Source organism: Microcebus murinus, chromosome 6, assembly GCF_040939455.1.
Source record: "Microcebus murinus isolate Inina chromosome 6, M.murinus_Inina_mat1.0, whole genome shotgun sequence".
Classification (NCBI taxonomy): Eukaryota; Metazoa; Chordata; class Mammalia; order Primates; family Cheirogaleidae; genus Microcebus; species Microcebus murinus.
The window spans coordinates 79,872,447-79,890,800 of record NC_134109.1 but is presented as its reverse complement, the minus strand read 5'-3'; the positions used below and the strand labels follow the sequence as shown (position 1 = coordinate 79,890,800).

Below are 18,354 nucleotides of genomic sequence, written 5' to 3'. Positions count from 1 at the left end.
GACTACAGATTTGAACCATCATGCCTGCTAATTTTTTTATGTTTTCTAGAGCCAGGGTCTCACTATGTTGTCCAGGTCGGTCTCAAACTCCTGGGCTCAAGTGATCTCCTGCCTTGGTTTTCCAAAGTGCTGGAATTACAGACATGAGCCACTGGGCCTGGCTGAATTTTACACTTTACAACAATTAGGTGAACTGTAAAAAAAGATTGTGCAAATTTCCATTTTTATAAATTATTAAACATTTTCTTAACTGGAAAATGATTTTATAAATATAGTTACATTATTGTTCTGTATAGGAAAGTACTTTTTTTTTTTTTTTAAGGCTGGTCAAGTGGAGCAGTGGGAGTGGAGAAGGAACAAAGGAATCTGTAACTGGTTGTGATCAATTAGTTGTAAACACCACTGCACTCGGACCAACAGGAAAGTACTTTTATTATAAGCTCACAGAGCAGAATGCAAAATAATGCTATTTAAGCATTCACATTGGTTGATATTTGCTGAAATTGTATCAGTATAGTGCACTGATCCTGCTTCAAAGGCAGTTATAGAAAGGATTTCCAATGTGATAAACAATGTGTGGACAGAAAAGCTGAAGAAAATATGAATAGAATTGGGTACAAAGTAAATGCAAATGTGTTTTCTTCAACATTTTGCTGTATTCATATTATTGTTCTGAAATGAAAGAATAGGTTCTAAACAATACATAAACAAAAAAACCCAAGAAAATGATGTAAAACACGCAGAATACATTTTTAAGAACACATTTGTACACACACACAGAATCTGGCTGCTGATGCTACATCTAGAGACAATTGTTGTTGGGTAAAGCCTCCCAGTTTCCTCCAAGGAAGGACATTTCTTGATTTGTCATCTCCACTCCCCGGCCTAGGTGCAAAGAGGGGAGGGGAAGCCATGCACACCAGGTTGTCTCTTCTTTCAGGGAGCGCCCTGTGTGTTGGGGTAGGAGGGGACCTAGGGGAGAAGGACACTCTCAGGGGTGTGGCAGAGGGTGCTCAGCCCGCGGGCAGCCTCAGCAAGCAGCACTGCCACCTTGTGGTCTGCGATGTTCTCACCTCTGGGTAGGGCCCCTGGAACCCTCAGGGGGGCTCCTTGGGAAGAAAATATTTGGTTATTCAGTAGCATTCCTTTGAATATCATTTTTATTGTTTCTTTCTTAACATAAAAGTAATTCATGTTCACTTTATAAAATTTAAACAGTAGTAATAAGGAAAAAGAAAATAATAAAAATTACCTATAAATCCGACCTCCTGAGATAACTAAGGTTAGGTACTCGGGTGTATAGTCTATATAGACATAGACTATACTAAAATGCTATATGTTCAAGAAACATTTTAAAGTCTTGTTTCTAAGTTTTTTCCTTTTTAAACAAAAAACGGTATTATATAGTATATGCTGTTTTTTCATAAACTAAATATATTGTACAAATATTTTTCTACTTGTTCTGCAACACATTTTTTTAAATTAAGGAATATTTCAAAAAATTTTTTAAATAGAGAGTCTAGCATAATGGGATCCTATATACAAATCACCCAGACTCAACTATTATCAAACATATGGCTGATCTTACAACACCATTTTTGATGGCTGTATTATATTCCTTTCTTTGGATGATTGGGCCTTAGTTTATTTAACTAGCTATTGTTGAACATTTTTTTCAATGAGGTAAAGAATGCTGGACTGAACATCCTTGCTGCTGAGTCTTTACTGAAATGCATAGTTTTTGTTTGGTTTTGTTTATTTTTACAGATGGAGTCTTGCTGGAACTTCTGGAGTGAAATGATCCTCCCATCTTGGCCTCCCAAGTAGCTGGTACTACAGGCTCATGCCCCTGGGCCAGCTCATGGTTATTTTCTTGAGTGAATTCCCAACACAAAGTGGATGTGAAGTTTGTAAGGTGTTTCTCATCTATAGTATATTAACCAAGACTTTCTAGAAAGGCTGAATTAGGAGCCTTTTTAAAAAATAAAAAGATGAAGGACCTTCTCTTATATGACAGTGAGCAGAAATTGATAGAGAAAACTTACAAATGATAACAAATACTGTATATTCAGAAACATTTAAAAGTGAATTTTATTTTTATTAATCACAATTACACCTATAGACGAGGTCTGTCAGAAAGTATCCAGCCATTGTTAACATAACAAGAACGGTCTGCTTGAAATCGATATAACCTGGGCCGCAAGGCGAGTGGACCGGGATGCGCATGCGTGAACAACGATGCCTTCTCCGTGCTAGTCAGTGGGGCGCCAGACACCACTGAGGGAGTGTGCGCAGTGTGGCCGTCACATTCAAAATGGCTGAGCGGGTACAGCAGCCATATCAAATTTTTGCATTAAGCTTGAGCATTCTTCTGAGGAAGCTATTTGGATGATTTCAAAGGGTTTTGAGGATGATGCAATGAGTGCAACGCAAATAAAAGTGTGGCACAAATGCTTCAAAGATGGTCTAGAATCTGTTGAAAGTGATCCACATCCTGGAAGGCCTGCAACAAGCAGAACACCTGAGAATGTTGAAAGTACACAGATTAGCTTAAGAGATGCTGGGGATGGCCGGGCGCGGTGGCTCACGCCTGTAATCCTAGCTCTCTGGGAGGCCAAGGCAAGTAGGTCGCTCAAGGTCAGGAGTTCGGAACCAGCCTGAGCAAGAGCGAGACCCCCGTCTCTACTAAGTAGCAAGAAATTAATTGGCCAACTAAAAATATATAGAAAAAAAATTAGCCGGGCATGGTGGCGCATGCCTGTAGTCCCAGCTACTCAGGAGCCTGAGGCAGAAGGATCGCTTGAGCCCAGGAGTTTGAGGTTGCTGTGAGCTAGGCTGATGCCATGGCACTCACTCTAGCCCAGGCAACAGAGTGAGACTGTCTCAAAAAAAAAAGGAGACGCTGGGGAAACTGTGTGAGGTCCTAAGGTGCCTACTTTGAAGGGGACTGAGATGTCATTGTTCTATGTACAATGTCTCTTGTGTTTGTTAATCATAATTATATGATAACAATTGTATTTTCTTCAATAAATATCTCTATTTTTCATATTACATGGCTGGATACTTTTTGGACAGAACTTGTACCTTTCCTTTCAATTTTTTATTTTTAAAAATTTCAAAAACACGGAAAAGTTGAAATAATAGTATTACGAACACCCCATACCCTCCACTAAGCTTCAACATTTTCAACATTTTACTACATTTTCTGTTGAACTTTTTGAAAGCAAATTGCAAACATCATGTCACTTCACCTCTAAATATATTAGCATGCATTTCCTAAAAGAAGGACATATGCCTACATAACTACAAAATCATTATTACACCTAAGAAGACTAACTATAATTCTATAACATCATCTAATATTTAGTTGTATGAAAATTTACCCAATTGTTCCTAATTACAGCTTTTTTTAAAAAAAATTATATTCAAGCCTGGGCACTAGATGTAACGCCTATAATCCCAGCACTTTGGGAAGCCAAAGCAGGAGGATCACTTGATGTCAGGAGTTCGAGACCAGCCTGGGCAACATAGTGAGTCCCTGTTTATATAGAAAATAAAAAAATTAGCTGGGTGTAGTGGCACATGTCTGTAGTCTCAGCTACTGGGGAGGCTGAAGAGGGAGGATCACTTGAGTTCAGGAGTTCAAGGCTGCAAGAGCTATGATGACGCCACTGCACTCCAGCCTGGGAGACAGTGCAAGACCCTGTCTCAAGGCCAGGTGTGGTGGCTCACGCCTGTAATCCTAGCACTTTGGGAGGCTGTGGCTGGTGGATAGCTCAAGCTCAGGAGTTTGAAACCAGCCTGAGCAAGAGTGAGACCCCCCTCTTACTAAAAATAGAAAGAAATTAATTTGGTCAACTAAAAATATATAGAAAACAATTAAGCTGGGCATAGTGGCGCGTGCCTGTAGTCCCAGCTACTCGGGAGGCTGAGGCAGAAGGATCACTTGAGCACAGGAGATTGAGGTTGCTGTGAGCTAGGCTGACGCCATGACACTTGCTCTAGCCTGGGCAACAGAGTGAGACTCTGTCTCAAAAAAAAAAACCAGAAGATTCACTCGAAGCTTATGAATTGTATCTTTTAATCTAGAATAGTTATGCTTTTCTTTTCCCAAGACATTGTCTTTTTTGAAGACTCCAGGTCAGCTTTCCCACAGAATGTTCTGCATTTGGGATTTAGTGATTATTTCTTCATTGTGTTGTTTAACTTGTCCTTCTGCCCCTGTGTTTTACGTAAATTGGAAATTAGGTCCAAAGGCCCTTTATAAAACAGTTGTACCATAGTTGATGGTATTACTGGTTCTGATTGTATTCTACCCTTTCTTGTGAGGTGGTTATACATTCATATACTTTTTTTTTTTTTTTTTTTTTGAGACAGAGTCTCACCCTGTTGCCTGGGCCAGAGTGCTGTGGCGTCAGCCTAGCTCACAGCAACCTCAAACTCCTGGGCTCAAGCAATACTTCTGCCTCAGCCTTCCGAGTAGCTGGGACTACAGGCATGCACCACCATGCCCAGCTAATTTTTTCTATATATTTTTAGTTGGCCAATTAATTTCTTTCTATTTTTAGTAGAGATGGGGTCTTGCTCTTGCTCAGGATGGTCTCAAACTCCTGACCTTGAGCAATCTGCCTACCTCAGCCTCCCAGAGAGCTAGGATTACAGGCATGAGCCACCACGCCCGGCCCATTCATATACATTTTGCTATGTGGCTTGCAGCACACCTTTTTGTAGGAGGAATATACTCTGTTGCCCCATTAAAGGTAGGTATGGTCAAATGACTTTCTTTGGGCAATAAAATGTGAGTGACGATGACTGTGCTCTTCCCTGCAGAAGCCTTACGAACTATGAACTATGGCTGGCTTCTATCACTTTCTTTTCCCTCTGCCATGAGGATGTCAGGTTCTAGATATAAGCTATGTCTCCTGCCTGGATACTAGAAGGGAGATTCTAACACAGAGCAGAACCACCGAGGACCACAGCCGACAAATATGTGTGAGAAATAAGCCTTTGTCTGTAAGCCACTAAGATTTTTGGGCTGTTTGTTACTGCAGTATAACTTAGGGAAAGCTAATTGAAATGTAGGCCAGGTGTGGTTGTTCACACCTGTAATCCTAGTGATTTGGGAGGCCAAGGTAGAAGGATGGCTTGAGGCCAGGAGTTTGAGATCAGTTTGAGATCAGCCTGGGCAACATAGCCAGACCCCCTCTCTACAAAAAAATAAAAGAAATGAGTCAGCATTTGGGGTGCATGCCTATAGTCACAGCTACTAGGGAGGCTGAGAATGGAGCATTCCTTGAGCCCAGGAGTTCAAGGTTACGGTGAGCTACAATTGGGCCTCTGTACTCCAGCCTGGGCAATAGAGCAAGACTCTGTCTCCAAGAAAAAAAAAAATCAGTTCTACCATTATCCCATCAGATAACAAGGAGAAGCATCGAGGCTGCAGTTTAAACAACAACATAAAAAACTTAAAATCAATCTAAACACACACACACACAATCTTTCCCTGGCTAGGTGTGGTGGCTTATGCTTATAATTCCAGTGCTTTGGGAGGCCGAAGCAGGAGGATGGCTTGAGCCAAGGAGTTTGAGACCAGCCTGGGCAACATAGAAAGACCCCCTGCCTCTACAAAAAATAAAAAAATTATCCGGGTGTAGTGGCTTACACCTATAGTTCCCAGCTATTATACTACTTGGGAGGCTGAGGCAGTAAGCTTGAGCCCAGGAGCTTGAGGCTGCAGTGAGCTGTGATCACACCACTGTACGCCAGCCTGGGGGACAGAGCAAGATCCTATCTCTAAAAAAACTACTTCATTCACCTGAGAAATTATTTACTAATTACAAAGGGAAAAATAATAATTTAACAGTGCAAAAACCTGATAGCCACCATTTTAACCAAGTGATGAAAGTTAACATCTTCTTCAAACAGGACAAACCAATGTCATGTGCCTTCCGATGTCATGCACTGAGACAGGACGCATCATTTCTGTGGTATTCTTGGCAAAAATACATTACTTGAATGAATATAATCATGAGAAAACATCAGAAAAGCTCCATTTAAGTACATTCAACATAATAACTGCCCTGTTCTTTTCTCTCTCTCTCTCTCTCCCTCTGTCTCACACACATACAAACATCAATGTTGTGAAAGACAAAGACAGACCGAGGAACTGTTCCAGATTCAAGAAAACTAAAGAGACATGACAACTAAAAGCAACGTGTATACTGTCTTCCAAGGTTATGTAAAAAAAAAAAAAAAAAGAAAAAGCAATGTGTGATCCTGGAGTAGATCCTACACCAGAGAAAACAACAATTTGAAGAAGAAATGAGAAGGAGGAGGAGTGAGAGAAGGAGGAGGAAAAGAAAGGGGAAGGGAGAAGAGGGAGAAAGAGGGAACAGCAGTAGTGTGGAGGTCATTATTGGGACAATTAGCAAAATTTTAATAAGGTACATAGATTATAATATTGTATTAACACCAATGATATTAAATGTCCTGATTTTCATGATTGTACTGCATTATTTCAGGGTAAAGGGTACAATGTCTACAATTTATTATCAAATGGTTCAGTAGAGAAATTTATGTATATAGAGACTATTCTCTTTCTTGTGTGCATACTATCTCCCTATGCATCTGTATGTATATAGAGAGAAAGATTATCATAAACCAAATATAGCAAAACATTAGTAATTGATAAGTTTGGGAGAAGATTTATGAACAATAGTTCACTATACTATTCTTGCAAATTTTCTGTAGGTTTTAAATTATTCCAAAACAAAAAGTAAAAAGAAGGCCGGGCGTGGTGGCTCACACCTGTAATCCTAGCTCTCTGGGAGGCAGAGGCGGGTGGATTGCTCAAGGTCAGGAGTTCAAAACCAGCCTGAGCAAGAGCGAGACCCCGTCTCTACTATAAATAGAAAGAAATTAATTGGCCAACTGATATGTATATAAAAAATTAGCCGGGCATGGTGGCGCATGCCTGTAGTCCCAGCTACTCGGGAGGCTGAGGCAGAAGGATCGCTCGAGCCCAGGAGTGTGAGGTTGCTGTGAGCTAGGCTGACGCCACGGCACTCACTCTAGCCTGGACAACAAAGCGAGACTCTGTCTCAAAAAAAAAAAAAAAAAAAGTAAAAAGAAAGCAAAAATTTGTTATTAACTCTAAAATGATGTCATTCCCATATTTCTGGAATTAGAAAGTTTGTTTATAAATGAAATGATGGATTCGTAGATGGCAGTTATTTTTAATGAAGTCGCTTGGCAAAGTAAAAAGTTACCTACCCCCTGTTGGCCCTTCCTCCGGTGTTTTTCCTGGTGCAAGAAATCCTAAAATGTGGGAAGCACCGTTTTAGTATCCCTGAAAGGATGGACTCCTACCTTCATCCAGAGGCAGGACACTGTGTTTTCCTCAGCGATAGGCCAAGAACAGCCTTGTGGCAGCCTCGTGGGGCAGGAGAGGCCTGTGAGCACACATCTTGGGCATGCATCCACTGCACACATCCTGCCCCTGCAAAGCAGGCCCAGCCTCCCCTGGCATGTGATTCGCTGTCCAGCCCAAGATGTGGTGGGTGCTCTGGAGCTGACCGGAGGGATAGAGTTGACATCACCGTCTCTTTCTGGAAATAGCAATGACAGAAAAAACCACAGCAAGTGATAAAGGCAGGCTCTAATTAAAGCCCTCAGCTGTGTGGGACTTGGGTCTTGATGGAAGGGGCAGGATTTAGCTGGGAAGAAGGATGATGATTTTCCCTCATGGGGGTCCTTTAATATACCCAGTAGGTAGAAAGTAGCGATGTTGCCACTGTTTTAGGAAACAGGGGCAGCCGAGACTCTGAGGATCAAACCAGCCCTTGTTTCCTTTACCAGTTCTTGGTGGGAATGTTTAGCTGACCCAGTAGCATTCCTTTCACCTCCTCCTTCACCAGCAAGGCTAGTATGGTCTCTGCCCCAGGAGGGCCCAGGAGGATGCAAGACCCTCAAAGACAGGTGCGATTAAGAAATGGGGTTCCAATCTCTTGAGCAGAAGCAGCAGGAGCCTAGATCTGCTCTGTGGACCACAGTGTGCCTGCTGGACAGGAAGAGGTTCCTGCCAAGCCCCTGGACTCCATCAACAGTTCTGTGAACACGAGTGAGAGTGTAGGCTGGCGTTTGGGAGCCTGGGACAAGGCAGCAGCTGGAGTCTCACCACAAGGACACCAGCAGGCCACACAAACTCCAGCAAGAGAGCATTCTACGCTTGGCTGGGACAGTGAGGGGCCTCCGGAGGGAAGACCTGAGTCAGGGACCATCAGGACAGCTGTGGAATGGAAGGGCAGCACTGGGGGCATGTTAAGGATGGAGGTTAGTGAGGGTGGGGGAACAGAGAGCCAGAAAGAGCCAGAGAATTGTGAAGACTGGGAAACAGAGATAAGGATGGCTATGAGAGTTGAAAACTAGGGTTAGAGCTGAAGGAGCAAAGTGAGCCTGAACAGTGACCAGGGTCAAACGTTAGGCGTGGAGTTGATGCAGGGACTGGGGGAGATTTGTCACTGCAGAAAACTGGGTGATAGTGAGGAGAAGGAGGAGGAGGAGGAAGCAGGATGCCAAAGCCCAAAGTCTGTGGATAAAGCGAGAAGGTGCAAACACGTGTAGAGCAACCCCAGGTCCGTGCAGGTGGACACTCAGCAGGTGGGGGTATCAGAGCCAGGAGAGTTCATGCTTATCTTCAAAATAGAAGTTTGGGGAGCAGGAGCGGATGCAGAGGCGTGCGGGGTGCGAACATGGGGAGGAGTCAGAAGTACACTCCCCAGTGGGTTTGGAGGGCTGCCTGCCCAGGCCTTGCCTGCAGGAGAGCTTGGCTCTCGTCCACAGTTGCATCACCAGCTGAGCACATGGAGCCTGTGACCCTGTTCCAGTCCAAGCAGCATCGGGAGAGTAGTCTTGAACTGTTCCGATCAGCCAGAGCGCAGGCCCACGGGCCGGGGCGGGCCACACACAGGCGGCAGGGCGCACACCAGCGCGGCAGCCCAGCCGGCGGCCTCCGCCCCTCCTGGCCGCGGGGTCCCAGCGGGCGGCCAGTCTCCGCCCGGTTGGCCGCGGGGCAACCGGCTGCGCAAGATCCGCGCTGGAGCGGCCCGCACGTTCCCGCCGGCTCAGCGCCAGGGGGCGGCGCTGCGAGCGGCCGGAGCCGAGACCTTGACCCTGATCCGGCCCCGGGAGAGAGCGCTAGGCCGGGGAACGCGCCCACGCGCACTCCTGGGCTTCATGGGGCGGCTGGCCGGCGTGAGGCCAGAGTTGCGAGCAGAGGGCGCGCTGCGACGAAAGCCCCGGGCCCACCTCGGAGCGCGGGTCAGTGCCGAGGGCACGCGGAGAGCACAGGTCCTCTCACGCGCCCGGGTTTGGGCCACTGCGGCCAGACCCCAGGGGCGGGCCCTCGACCTGCGCGGCGCGGGCGAGAAGCGCGCCAGGGATTCACACCCGGCCGCCGCGGGCCGGGACAGCGGAGACGCCGCTCACTGCCCGGCGCCTACGGCCAGCATGAAGCCACGTGGAGAGTGGGAGGGGATAATTTGCGTCCAAAAGAGGGAGGTTTCGCCAGACCACAGGCAAAGCAGAACTGGAGCTCACTGTATCCAGTCTCCATCGCACAAGCGCCCACCTGAAGGCGCAACGCCTTTGTTGTTATAGAAACACGTGCTGGGGCAGCGACTTGAGCCCACAGAGAATGAGGAACGTTCTTTTGCCAGAATGTGTGCATACTTGTAACTACGCACATACCCTGAACCCAGGACTGTGCAAGGCACATTACATAGGTAACCCAGATGTGGGTGTTCGCAACCTTTCCTCCCTGTGCTACTCGTGAGGCAGGATTTAGCAATTCTCCCACCCCTCCCAAAAGAATCCATTTACACAAGAGCTTTAGTAAATCAGGTAGACTTTTTGGAAGGCTTATAAAGGCGATGGAGGAAAGAGATTTTATATATAAAGCACAGAGTGCAGCATTTCGTTCCCCTGGATACTTCTTCCTAGACATCTCTTCCCTTATTGACCCTTACGGCTGTTTCTCATGGACCCTTTCTTTGGGCAGCCTCTGAATCTTGCCCAGCCCCAGGCACTTCCTCTAATATATTCCTCTGGGCTTCTTCATCTCTCCCTATTCTTCATAAGGGGAAGACCCACTGGGTCTTGCTTTTCCAATCTGCCAGTGGGAACACACACTCTCAACCCATGCCAGACATCTTGCTCGACAAACTCAGCACCAGCATTCACCCTCTGCAGAGGTCAGCCACAGTTTTCTATTTCTGAAACACCTACCTTCTCTCATCCAACTTGCCCAGGAGGCAGTTATCCACAGGATGTAGTCATTATTCTCATTTTACAGATGAGGAAACTGAGGCTTAGGGAGGTTCAGTAACCCCCCCCCCCCAATAGCACATGTAATAAGTGACAGAAACCAGCATTCAAACCCATGCAGTCAAGCGCTTTCTCCTGCCCGAGGAGCCTCACAGAGGGTCAGTTTAAAGAGCCACACCTGCTGCAATGTCTTCTGGTGCATCTGTACACATTGGTCATGGAATTGTTGTGCATGTAGTGTCCAGGTCACAAGAATGCGTGATATGCTTGCATCGTCCCGTGCTTCTTTGGTATCTGGACTTGAAGCAGCTCTTCTCAGATACAGAAATTATATGTCAGAAAGCTAAATTGAGTGACTTAACTCTTTCGTAATACAAAAACACATTTGTATTTTTTTTGTATTAATCAAATACAAATGTAGCTAAAGTATACAGCCCCAGTTGATCCTCACAGCCACCTATGAGGTTGGAACAGTGGTAAGGTGATTCCTCTCTCCCCATTGTGAATTCCCTTTATGGAAAATTCTGATATATTGTACTTTAAAATGTAAGTCTTTCCCACAATGCCACAGATTTTGAACTAATTATAAACACTATATATAAATGCTATACAAGTACTACATGTAGATACTATAAATGCCATACAGACACTTATATAATAATATCTATATGCCAGGCACTGCTTTAAACACTTTACATATTAACTCATTTAATAATTACAACAACCCTGCCAGGTAGGAATTATTTCTTCAAAGATATTTTTAAATTGAAGTTGAATTTACATACAATAAAATATACAAATTTTAAAGTACAGTTCTATGAGTTTTCACAAATGTATGTGCTCATGTAACCATCATTCAGTCAAGATTTAGAACATTTTCATCGCTATGGAAAGTTCCCTCTGCCCCTCTCAGTCCAAACTATCCAAAGAAACCACTGTTCTGATTTCTAATACAATAGTTTAGTTTTTTTAGAACTTCTTCTGGAATCATAGAATCTGGCTTAGTTAGTAAAATGCTTTTGCATTTCGTTCATGCTGTCATATGTATCATAAGTTTGTTCCTCTTATTACTGAGCAGTATTCCATTGTATGAACACAACACAATGTGTTATCACTTGCTAATGAACGTTTGGGTTGTTTGTAGTCTCTGGCTGTTATGAATAATGCTGCTATGAACATTTGTGGGCAAATCTTTCAGTAGACATCAATTTTAATTTTTCTTGGGTAAAAATGAAGGGGTTGAATTGCCAGACATAGAGAAAGCGTATATTTAACTTTATAAGAAGCTACCAAATAGTTTTCTAAAGGGGTTGTACGTTCTGTATTATACAAAAGAGGAAACTGAGGCCCAGCCAGGTTAATTAATTGCCCCAGAATAACTTGCCCAAGTGTAGGTGTTCTAGAGTCTCTCGAGGTGGGGGAAGCTGGGGCTGGGAAAAGGAAAGGCTGTGAGGTGGGAGGGAAGAGAAGCTAAACCCAGGGGAGCCAGCCTTGAACTGCCAGCTCTCTGTGTCCCGGGACGAGGCCCCGTGTGCAGGCAGGGGACCGGGCTGTTGGGGCTGAGCCCTGGCGTTCCTGCCTGGGCGTTGGCCGACGACACCACTCCTCGCCACCTTCTCGGGCCCTGTGGCTGGCGGCTGCTCGTGCTCACTCCGCCACCAGGAAGCGGCGAGCGGGAGGGCACGGCAGCGAGCTGCCTTCTCGGCGAGGCTCCCAGGAAACGCGAGGCTTGAACGCTACGCCCAGGACAGTTCTCTGCGGATCCCGCAGGGGGACCCACTCCCACCTCGAGAGGCGGCGGAGGGCGGGTTTCCATCTGCCGGCGGCGAGGCCCGGAGCCCCCTCTGGCCTTGGCGGGAGTGTTTCGGCGCCTGCTCCCCCGCCGCAGCCCCAGCGGTCAGCGCGGCGCGCTGCTCTCCTACGTCTTTTTCTCTTCTCGCCACTAAGTGATTTTGTAGGCAGGCACTCCCATGGAGAAGTGAGATAGATCACTTTGTGTGGTAAAATCAAACACCACAGCGGAATCGTCCTTTGGCTCCAAAGACACCGACTTGCTGATTCCAACAATAGGGTTGTCGAAGTTGAAACGAGTGGAGGAAATAGATTTTTAAATGTTGGCATTTTGTACAGACAGCCATTTGAACCAGGAAATACCATCTAACATACAATGGGTAATTGACTGACTAGAAAGCAGTTTCCATCAATAAGATGGAAACTGCCTTTTTAAAAAATCCTAAAGGTACACTCTCAGGAGGCCCAATTTACCTGGCAACTATGTGCCTTCTACCTTACTTGTTCTTTTGCGCTATTATTTTGATTTACTTGATGAAGTGGAAATATACAAGAAGTGCTCATGAAGAAAGGGGGTGAAAAAGACTGAGCGGCCTGATCTATCAACCAGTTGTCCTCAGACATCCACAGGGTTCCCAGGTTAACATGGAAGGGACTCCAAAAGAGGGCTGGCGATTTCACTGGGGAGACAAGAAGCAATTCGTGAGCCCTACAAGATGGTCTGTACTATGCCATTATGTCTCTAGTTACAAAAATTCAAATTTCTTAAGACCATTATCATCCTACCAAAGTGGAATTAAATGTTGACTGAGATCTTGCAAATTTTTTAAATTTAAATTTTTGAATAGATAATACATGAACAAACTTCAACCATCAGGAAATATTTAAAACATTTTCACTAAAGTGTGTCTCCTATGGCCTCTCTTAGGCACCGGTTCCCATCTGCTCTCCACCACTTTTATTAATCTGATCCCAGAGTTGCTTTATGCACCAAGAAGCACATAGGAATAATCTCCCCTCTTTTTTTTATACAAAATACAGCACACTCTTCTGCATCTTGCTTCTTCTCCATATCTTGAAGATCTTTCCATATCAGCTTATAGACAGCTTCCTCATTAAAAAACCTTTTTTCATAATGTGATAGTATGCCATTGTATAAATGAGCCATAAATTAAGCATCTAGTCCTTTTATCTATGAGCATTTAAGTTGTTTCCAATATTTTTGCTATTACAAACAATAATGCAATGAATAACCTATTATAAATGTCATTTTGCACATAAATTTATCTTTGAGGTAAATTCCTTACAAGTGGAATTTGCTCCCTGGAAGGAAGTGCATTTTTAGTTTTGAGAGATATTGTCAAATTGCTCTCTACAGAGCTTGTCCCACATTATCCTCACCTCAGAGTGTGTTATCAAAGGTTTAGATTTTTGCCAAATTCTTAGTGAAAAATATTTTCAGTGCAGTTTTAATTTACATTTACTTTATGAATGATGTTGAACATCTTTTCAATATATTTAAAGCCTGTTGTGTGTTCTTTTCTATGTAACAGATTTTTATATCTTTTGCTCATTTTTCTATTGGGTTATTAGAGTTTGGGGGTTTTGCCTTGTTTTATTTCTATTAGTTCTCATATAGCAGGGAAATTAAGTTTTTGTGATGCAAGTTGCAAATATTTTCCAAAATTTTACATTGTTTATAGAATTTTTGCCGTGCAGGATTGTTTTTCGTTTTAGTGTGGTTAAATATATCCATCTTTTCTTCTGTGGCTGCTGGGGTTTAGTCATAGATAGAAAGGTCTCCCCATTTTAAGGGAGGAGCTTGTTAAAACAGCAGAACATATTTTGTTTTTATAAAACTGTATAAAGGCCGGGCGCTGTGGCTCACGCCTGTAATCCTAGCTCTTGGGAGGCCGAGGAGGCGGGCGGATTGCTCAAGGTCAGGAGTTCAAAACCAGCCTGAGCAAGAGCGAGACCCCGTCTCTACTATAAATAGAAAGAAATTAATTGGCCAACTGATATATATATAAAAAATTAGCCGGGCATGGTGGCGCATGCCTGTAGTCCCAGCTACTCGGGAGGCTGAGGCAGAAGGATCACTCAAGCCCAGGAGTTTGAGGTTGCTGTGAGCTAGGCTGACGCCACGGCACTCACTCTAGCCTGGACAACAAAGTGAGACTCTGTCGCAAAAAAAAAAAAAAAAACTGTATAAAACTAGGCATTTATTGCATAATGTTCATCCCCTCCCCTGCCCCGCATTAGTACATATTAAGATAAATAAACATGATATGATCAAAAGTGATTGCTCTTTTAAATAGACAAATGCCCATATTCAGATACTTTTAGACACTTTTATTTATGATTGTGTTCTAACTATTAATAACATAAAGAACAGAAATTTAGTTCCTTAGCCAATCACCAGATTTAAAGCCGGATAGCAGATGCAGAACTGAAGATGTGGGTCTCAGCATGAATTTTGAGGGGTGGGAAAGAAGAACTAAAGACATGGGGACACTTCAATTTAGGGGACATTTTCATAGAATGTATCCCTTTCATATTGAATAAAGGAGTATCCATGAAATGGATTGATGCCTAGAAAATATGTAACTATTAAAATAAATATTTTAGAACAGCATACTCAGGTAAGACATGGTTGGGACAAACTCTGGATCCACCTTAATCCATCCAGAGTCAATACATGTTTAGCAAGTGCCTGCTGTGGCAGGCACTGCCGGGCACTGCGGGGAATATAAAGAAATGAGGGGTCATTGTTCATGTTTGCCCTTTACCATTTTACATAAATTTGCACATCTTTATATGACAATTTGGGTACTACGCCATCTTTCCAAGATATTTACCTGTCAGAATCATCTAGAAACATTGTCTAGGAGACAGCAAATACAAATAACCATGTAATTTTTGTTAATAAAATTAAAAGAGGAAAACAGTTGATACTTCATTTCTTCTTTACCAACTTTAAGAGCATTGAGGAGGAGCCCAGACTCCAGCCTCCCTCATACTGAACCATCTTGCCCTCACTTCATCTGCCCCTGCAATGGAATGAATGGAGGTGGGTGTTGGTTATCTTACTATTCCTTCATCCCCCTAGGCCTAACTCATTCCATCTTGTGGGTACACTTTTGTGACCATTGCCTTTGGTTCAGTAAACCATTACACGGTCTTTTAGTATTCTTACTATTGTGCACAATGCATTTTTTTTTTTTTTTGAGACAGAGTCTCGCTTTGTTGTCCAGGCTAGAGTGAGTGCCGTGGCGTCAGCCTAGCTCACAGCAACCTCAAACTCCTGGGCTTGAGTGATCCTTCTGCCTCAGCCTCCCGAGTAGCTGGGACTACAGGCATGCGCCACCATGCCCGGCTAATTTTTTATATATATATCAGTTGGCCAATTAATTTCTTTCTATTTATAGTAGAGACGGGGTCTCGCTCTTGCTCAGGCTGGTTTTGAACTCCTGACCTTGAGCAATCCGCCCGCCTCCTCGGCCTCCCAAGAGCTAGGATTACAGGCGTGAGCCACAGCGCCCGGCCTCACAATGCATTTTAAGTGTTATTTAATGTGTTTAGGGTCAGTGAAAATGGGTAGGTAGTGTTGGATGGTGAAATCTGGAATACATCTTCAACATTTTGTGTTCATCCTTATGGAAATAAGTTCCATTTATAAGTTATAGCAGAGATGAAGAGCTACTTACCAGACTTCATGCTTCTCTTTCATAGTATAGTGTATTACTAGGAAAAGGCCAGGAACTGTATTTCCGGCTCCCCTTACGTCTAGGTGGGGCCAACTGATAAGTTCACATTGATGGAATGTGAACAAAAGTAATTGTGTACCACCTTCAGGCAAGGTTTGAGAAATGTGTGTGCCTCCTCCAAGTTCCCTCTTTGCTAATTGGCTGCAGAGGATGACAAGGTCCTAGGAGATAGCAGAGCCATGTGATGGAAGAATCACCTGGGCCTGAATCACCAAAAGGAGGAAAGAAACCCACTGATCAGGAACATTAGCCCTGGACTGTTATCCGGAGGAGAAATAAGCTTCTGTTATATTAAACCTCTTAAATGTTGGAGTTTATGTGCTACAATAGCTAGTGTTATCCAAACTAAAACAAAAATCCTTTCATTGTAAGTTGCATTTTACCGGAACTTAACTTCAATATGGAATGTAGATCAGTCCTCTATTTCCACTATATAAGTTTGATCCCTTTGTCTCTATCGAGGCTATAATTTAGTTGACTGTTCTCTCTTTAGCCATGTCTTCTTTTAGCATTTAGTGACCCAAATGAACAATACAAAATCTAAAATGAAATTTGCAGACATTCACAAAGCTGAAAGGGATAGCATGATGCTCAATAAGAAAATTGTCAGCCGGGCACGATGGCTCATGCCTGTGATCATAGCACTCTGGGAGGCCGAGGCAGGAGAATCATTCAAGGTCAGGAGTTTGAAACCAGTCTGAGCAAGAGTGAGACCCCATCTCTACTAAAAATGGAAAGAAATTAGCTGGACAACTAAAAATATATAGAAAAAATGAGCTGGGCATGGTGGCGCATGCCTGTAGTCCCAGCTACTTGGGAGGCTGAGGCAGAAGGATTGCTTGAGCCCAGGAGTTTGAGATTCCTATGAGCTAGGCTGACACCACGGCTCTCTAGCCTGGGCAATAGAGTGAGACTCTGTCTCAAAAAAAGAAAAAAAGAAAAAAGAAAATTGTCTAGGCTGTAATGTTGGGTTAAAAGTAATAAGATGAAATTTAGGCATGCATTAAATAATACATTCTCATAGACAGTGATTTGAAATGATTGTAATGATTCAGACATTATTTTGAATTGGGATATGCAACATTTGATAAGCAATGGAAGAAAAAAATGGATTATTTCCACCATATGAAAGGGAAAGTGATTTTGGTGCTCCATGAGATGCGGTTTACTCTCCAGTAACCTGAATAAAAAACATCTGGATCAGAATGTTGTAAATTGCCATTTATATACCTTGAGTGGGTTAATTTCTCCAGACGTAGAGACTTGTGTAAACTGAAAAACAACAATAAAACACACATCAGAAGGACTGAATTCAAAAGATGAAAACATACACATTTTTTATTCATTAAAACTTATACATTTATAGAAAAATAGGGATACATTCTGTGTCAGACTCTGTCTAGGTGCTGACCTCAGCGGTGAAATGGAATAGCATTCCGAGTGAAATTACCATAACAATAATAAATCATATTTACAGGGCTCTCGTGCAGTGCTGTACAATAGAAATATGAGTCAAATATGTAATTTTTAATTTCTAGTAGCCACGTTAAAAATTAAAAAGAAACAGGTGAAGTTAATTTTAGTAATATATTTTATTTAACCCAGTATATTCAAAATATTATTTCAACCTATGTTCATTATGAAAAATTATTGAGCTATTTTACATTCTTTGTTTTCCACACTAAGTCTTCAAAGTCCAGTATATATTTTACATTTACAGCACATCTCAATTTAGATGAGCCCCATTCCAAGTTCAGTAGCTACATGCGGCTAGTGGCTGTGGTATCAGACACAGCAGTTCTGAAGCGTTCATCCACACTGTCTCGTTTGATCTTCCCAGAAGCCCTGTGCCATAGGTATTATTATTCACATTTTACAGACAATAAATTTTTTGCAGAAGTGAAGTAATTATGCATAGCCACACAGACGCGATGGAATAGCCAGGGCTTGGACTGGACAGCCGGTGTATCCTCAGGGTTAAGAGATTTGATATGGATTCAAACAGAACTGGCTTCAAATCCTGGTTCTGACATTTACTAGCTGTGCTACCCCAGGCACATTTTTTTCACTCTGACACTTGGTTTCATTATCTGGAAAGTGGTGATAATAACCTTCATAGGCTGTTGTGGGCTTAAATGAGATGATGCATGCAAAGTGCTCTGCACAGCGCCCACCCACTGCAAGTGCTCCACGGAAGTGGTTATTACCTTGACAACAAGCCCAGTGCTCTTTCCACCTTCCCACACTGCTTCCCGGGAGCTTCGCCTTCCCTTCCACAAAGGTTCATTCTCCATGCGTGGCAAGAACCAGCAAACTGCATGATGGTTCCGACTGCACGACTGACGACTTCACGTCCAGCCTCCTCCCTCTCTTTCACAACTGCTTGGTTGTCATTTTTAGGTTGAACCTATTGTTGTCATCTTCTAACAGCATAGGTGTGATGACTTGACAAACCACAAAGCAAACTTGGAAA

The 18,354-nt window shown here is 43.4% G+C and overlaps 1 long non-coding RNA gene across 1 annotated transcript; it reads right to left on the bottom strand.

The window, feature by feature from the left end:
* Nucleotides 1-2,073: 2,073 nt before the first annotated feature.
* Nucleotides 2,074-7,604, bottom strand: LOC142871398 (uncharacterized). The gene is made up of 2 exons (XR_012919647.1): nucleotides 7,369-7,604; nucleotides 2,074-2,521 (listed from the first exon to the last, which is right to left on the bottom strand). It is a non-coding gene; the product is annotated as an uncharacterized LOC142871398 (long non-coding RNA).
* Between the last annotated feature and the right edge of the window lie 10,750 nt (nucleotides 7,605-18,354).